Here is a 6,846-nt window from a genome sequence, read left to right on the forward strand (position 1 = left end):
GAGAAAAAAAAATGGATTTCAAATCCTATAATGCATTTTCTGAACCATAAAATTTAAGATTTTCAAGCATTCTTAAATCTACTCAATCTACACTGTTTTTTAAGCTTTAAACCTTATAATTAGATATGCAAATAAATTTTCAGGCCATCACAAAGTTTTTCAATACTGAAACAACATCCTTTGATACTAATTATTAATACGTCCAATTTTGATAGTGCCTCAATCTTTTACAAACCACACCCTATATTAGGACTGTACACTATTGTACTATTTATCTTTATTACAAGTAGGTCACAATTGTTACTGGCCATTAGATGTCAAACTGGATGACTTAGGGGTATGAAACAAAGTTCGGGATTTTTCTTTCATTTTTTTTCGAAACTTTGATTTTAGTCAATGCACACCCACAATCACCCAATTTGAAATCCGATGGACAAGAGTCATTGTAAACTCCTTGTATTAAAAGTAATGGTATCTTTGTATACTTTTTCAATTTCAAAATGGGTAATTGTAAGACTGCCATTGAATAGATACAAAGTTAAAAAAAAAAAATTTCAAACTTCATGACTTACCCCAAGCCATTCACATAAGAAAATCCCATAATATGTGGGATTGGGTTGATATTGATAAGTTTCTTGAGGAAATAGAAATCCAATAAGATTAATAATCTTGGGTATATCTCTTGGTTCTTGAGATATATGTAACATCTATGGGAAGTTTCATATTTAGTGTAGACTTCCAATCTTATACATATGGGATGAAAGAAGAGAGAGTATGTGTGCCCTAGTTGGGTCACTATGGGAAATGTAGCTTCCTTTAGAGGGAAAGAGGCATAGGCTTTATGTGTATGAGATACAAGGCCCCTTTTCAGAGATAATAGCTCTTCCTATGGAGAGCAACACTAAAACATGCTTTCTTAGAAGAGCTTCCTATAGAGACAAACATCACAGATGTGCGTCCAGTTTGCCCTAAAAAAAAGTACTCATATATCCACAAGATATGTACTACTTTTTAGTTTCAAATCATATTGTTAGTGTTGAAAATTAATTTTAGATCCATCATAGAGATTTTCATTGCCGAAAGTGCTTTCCAAATAAAGATTCGAGGTGAGCCTTTATTTTGTTTTCATGGAGCCTAGGCCTTATAGAAAGAATCACATTCTCCCAAAGTCGGACAAGGTCAATACAAAAGCACTATTTGCGAGAAGCAATAACTTTTTTTCACTAATTCCGAATCTTTCATTCCAAAATTTTCGTCAATTAAAAATCATGTTGCGATAGGTGTACTAGATTTGTGGGTCGATTTTTTTTGACTCAAAGCCCCACTTTTGCATATCAAAGTTCTAGAAATTGAGATTCTTGATTTTGAACCAACATCTCTCTTATTGCAAGTCTGATCATTTCAAACTGATTCAAAACTTATACATAGAAAATTGATTAAAATAAATTGCAAGAAAATGGGATTAAAAAAATGTCTATTTTTATGATTTCAATTCTGTGTTTAAAAAATGCGTACAGTTTTCAATTATTTTGATGATTTTTTAAGAAAAAATTGCGCACATATCGGTTGTTTTTACTGTTATTTAAAAGTGACCACAAATTTTCTGTTACTACCACTCTTCTCGCGTTATACCTCTTATTACAACATTTGGTTAGAATTTTTTAAAATGATTGAACTGCCCTTTTTTTGGATTTTCAAGATTCAAAATGAACATTTGCACCAACTGACACAGATTGAACTTTTCAGTTTCTCAATATCCAAAGATTTTATAGTTTCCAATTTTCAAAATCCATTTTAAAACTTTCAGATGCTTAACATACGAACATTTTCTTTTAGAGACCCCCAACATTTTTGGATTTTGAAAATCCATAATTCATATGAAAATTAAATTTTTAGATTTTGAAAATCCAGAAATTGTAATTTTCAGATTTTTCAAAATCTAAAAATTGAGTAAAATAAAAAAACTGCAATTTTTGTCTTTCAAAATCCAAAAACTTCATTTTAGTGCCCCCACAATTTCATATTTTGAAAATCTGAAATTTATTTTAAAATTAAATTTCAAATTTTCAAAATCCAAAAATTACATTTTACCCTTACTATTGAACATCCAAAAATTTATGTGAAGAAAAAAAAAACAAAGCCCAAACTACCCTTCATGATCCGAAATCCCACAATTTCGGATCTTGAATACCTTGTTTTTGTTTTTTTTTGGATCATGACCATCAGAAATAAGGGCAATTTTAGATAAAAAATTGGGGCTCCTAAGAACATATATACATGTAAATTAATATACGAAATTTTAAATGTAATAAGTGGAAATTTTAGGTAATATTGTAATATCGTTAAAAATAAAAGCTATCTATATAATTTTCTCTTTTGTTAATTAGTTTTATTGAAGCATGATTCAGGGAAAAAGTTTATATAAGGTTGCAACCTTAAAATGTAGAATTAAACATGCACATCAAAAATCCATCAGAAAATGTTATTTTAATGTTGAAAAACCCTCTAATTGATCATCAAGACTTGTGAATATGAAAAAAAAAAAGATTTTAAGTCTAAAAAATAATGTATCTTGGAACACATTATTTAGACCATCCATTTTCAAGATTTTCATATGCTTATAAATCTAATTTATTTTAACTATTTTTAAAGCTTAAAAATTTATAATTAGATATAAAAATAGATTTTGAAATAATCTTAAAAAAAAATTACACCAAAATTTACTAAAATTTTGAGGTGCGTCTTAATTAGATGGTTTAAAGTTGCAACCTTACATAAATCGCACCCACGATTCATACCTCATTCTTTTTATCGGTAGGCCACCTCGGTAATTGGTCAGTCACTTCATGTCAATTAATAGAGTGAGACACCCACTCCTGATATTTTGTCACACCCACTTATTCCTGATTTTCAGTCACACCAATAAACTACGAAAAATAAATAAATAAAAGAAAGGGGAATGGTCATGCAAGACCAGCTTTACGTTGAGCATTATTAGTACCAAACACGGCTGCACCATTTTTTTCCCTCTCTCGTGTTGTTAGATCAACGTTGAATTCTCTTGGTCAAGACTCATGACTAAATGGGAAAGATCCAATGGTGGATCTTGATGAATAAGAAAATGATCAACGGTTTTAGTGGGTCAACGATGTTAGTGTGGCACCTACGTTAGCGGAGGTAGATTGCATCCATTCCTACCGCTGACACTCTCAATTAACATTTTCAAAATGTAACTCCCCAATTTATTGAAAAAACGGGTAGGGCCTTCCCACTGAATTATCCAAAAACCAAAAATAAAAACAAAAATAAAAGATCGCCTCTACCTCATCATTCCTCCTTTGTCTTTGATTTATTTAACACTAAAAGATAAATATGATACAGAATGAGGAAATGAAAATAATTAACCTCAAAATTTGAGAGAGTGTATGTGCCTCAATGAGGTGAACCCAATAATATAAAAAGTGATTCAAATAATAAGAATGACAAAGTGCACTATGAATATTTTAAGACTATTTTGGTTAATTTATTTTATGATGATTACTTTTTTTATATTTGTTTCTTATGAGTGATGGTGATGGTTAGATTTACGCATGCCCCGAATTTTTGGATACGGTGATATCTAAAATCACCCACATAATAAAATTCTATAGTGGGATGGAGATTGATATTGATAAGTTTCTTTAAAAAAAGTAGAAATCCAAAAAAAAATTAGGAATCTTGGGTATATCTCTTGGTTTTGAGATTTATGTAACAGCTATAAGAAGATTACTATTTGTTGTGGATTCTTAACTTTATATATATATGGGATGAAAGTACAGAAAATTGTTGTGCTCTATTTGAGTCATCATATAGGAAAGGTCTCTTCTTCTAAAGAGAGAGAAGGCTTCATCATCATCGACAAGGCATCCGTTAGAGAGAAGAGAATTTCAGCAATGCCTCCTTTAGAGAGAAGAGAGCTTCCTTTAGAGAGAAACACCACAGATATACCTCATGTAGATTGAGAAGCTGATTTCTTATAGACAAGAGGTTCCCATGGAGATTTTGAGAGACTAGTTTCTTGTAGACAAGAGGTTCCCATGGAGATTTTAAAAGACTAGTTTCTTATATACAAGAGGTTCCCATGGAGATTTTGAGATACTAGTTTCTTGTAGACAAGAGGTTCCCATGGAGATTTTGAGAGACTAGTTTCTTGTAGACAAGAGGTTCCCATGGAGATTTTGGGTAGTTTCCCCGAGGCTGATTTCTTGTAGACAAGAGATTCTACAAGAGGCTCCCACGAGATTTTGGGTGGTGTGACAAGAGGCTCCCATGAGATTTTGGGTGGTTACCCCTTTTATGCTCTCAAGGTTCTCCATTCCCATTGAGATTTTGGGTGGTTTTCCTTTTTAGTGAGAGAAAGTCTATGTTGCTCTCAAGGTTCTCCTCTTGGATAGTGGTTTAGTTCTTGAATGGAAATGGTTTATTCTTGGATAGGTGTCTGTTGCTCTCAAGGTTTTCCTCCTAGACAGTGGTTTAGATGTGAAATGGAGATGGACTCTTCTTGAACAGTGGTTTAGCTATAGAATAGATATGAGAGATCAACGATGGTGCCCATCAGGAGACTATAGAATAGAGATGAGAGATCGACGATGGTGCCCATCAGGAGACTGGGTCTAAAAAGATTTGCTCGACTGGGTTATGTCGAGGATTAGAGAGGTAACTCAAATATGTGATGTAACTTTCATTGGATATAGTGGATTTCAGTTTGCAATGCCTTAACCCTTTTGGGGTGAACTACGTAAATCTCTGTGTTCTTATAATGTGTGTGTATCACGCTTTTTTTTGTCTTGGTATTATGGATGTATGTGGATGTAGCTCTTCTAGGGTGACCCACGTAATGGATGTGGATGTAGCCCTTCTGGGGTGAACTACCTAAATCTCTATGTCTTTGTGGGGTGTGTGTTTCATGCTTTTTTTCTCGTATTATGGCTGGATTGCTAGAATTCGTGAGAGCATACGAGAATGGAGATAGAAGAAGAAAGAACACAACATTTATGTGGTTCAGGCCGAAGCCTTACATCCATCTATCCAAAGCCCAACCGGCTACATCTTCACTATTTTGGATGAATGTTTACATCAATAAGTGCCTCCATATATAAATGACAATCATACAATTTCATGAGATAAATATTGTAGGATTCTTGGAGATAGAGATAAATATTAGGAGGCCTTATCATTAAACTAATTTGATGACCAAGTAATTTTGACTTTGGTCTCTTATTATCTTCTAGATACTTAATCTTATCAAGATATATATACCCATACATCTATAATGATGTATATCAATATGAACACGAGATATTCATATCCTAACACTCCCCCTCAAACTCAAGATACTTCGACACGAAACAGTTGGAGTTTGAACAATACTAAAGTGCCAAAAACGTCAAACTCAAGATACTTCGACACGAAGCAGTTGGAGTTTGAACAATACTAATGTGCCAAAAACGAGTAGTGATCTTCAGATTGCTTGAACTACAAGTACAAGAAGCGGCAAACCTCAAGAACAGACAGCCTCACGAGCAGCCTCACATGAACATACGACCTCAGGAACATCCAAGCCTCAGAAACAAACGAGATCGATTAACAAAAAACTTGATCATCAGACAAGATCAAATAACATAAAGAACTTTTATCATCTCACAGGATTCGAAAAACTCCATCATCCAACAGGATTGAGTAACGAAAAACTCAATCATTAAACATAGGCTATCTAAAGCAAACATCTAAAGCAAACATGATCGAGTAAACTCGATCATTATACAGGATGGAGTAACGAAAAACTCCATCATCAAACATGATCAAATAACGAAAAAATTGATCAACCAGGATCGAGAAATTCGATCATCACACAAGGTGGAGTAACGGAAAACTTCATCATCAAACAGGATCAAGTAACGAAAAACTTGATCATCAACCAGGATCAAAATATTCGATCATCAAACAGGATGCACTTGGAACTCTCTCTATACAACGATCTCTGGAGCACTGCAACTCTCTCTCTACTTCGATCCCAGCAAGAGGCAATCACGCAGCAGACAACAATGTAGAGAATCCTACAAACTTGTATGCTTTCTAATTTATTCTCTCTCTCACACACACACACAGAAAAACCCCAAGATCAATGGTGCACTAAATCAATCTCTCAACCAAAACCATCTCCAATATTATTTCAAGGACTCCACAGCCATTAACTTCTCTCGAGTCCATTGCAAAATTGATTGATATACAAAACTCACTTCCAAATTCTACCCAAAAGTCCATAACAAAATCCAAAATCATTGGAGGCAAAAATCAACCTTTACCACATCAAAATAATATCTCAAACTATATCAAATTAACAAAATGTAACAACTTTCGATCTTTCGATGTTCCTAACTAGATCTCCTTTCTTCTTCTTTTTTCGACGCCATCTTCAAAAATGATCATAACTCATGTATGAAAATACGAAAACCTTGATTTGAAATCAAACCCACCAATAAAATGATATTAATTAGAAGACCCTCTCTTTGCATCAAGACCCTCTGCAGGCTTCTGAGGTGTTTTTTGAAAAACAAAATAGCTGTTTGCCGGCAATTATGGCCAGAAAGAGTCTCTGATCTCTTGATGTTCGGCTAGATTCTTGCTGGGTAGGGGCACCATAGATGGTTGTCGGCAAGCTGAGTTTCTCTCACTAGGGTTGCAAAGAAGCCTTTTGACCTAGCTTTGGATATGTTTCTCTTACTAGGGTTTTATAATGGCTCTTGGTCGGAGGAAAGGGGCGGGCAAGTCTTCTAAGGCAGCTAAGCATCAATGGAAGCCTTGAGA

Source organism: Amborella trichopoda, chromosome 2 (genome assembly GCF_054954075.1).
Source record: "Amborella trichopoda isolate Santa Cruz 75 chromosome 2, AtrichopodaSantaCruz75HAP2 v2.0, whole genome shotgun sequence".
In the NCBI taxonomy this organism is placed as follows: Eukaryota; Viridiplantae; Streptophyta; class Magnoliopsida; order Amborellales; family Amborellaceae; genus Amborella; species Amborella trichopoda.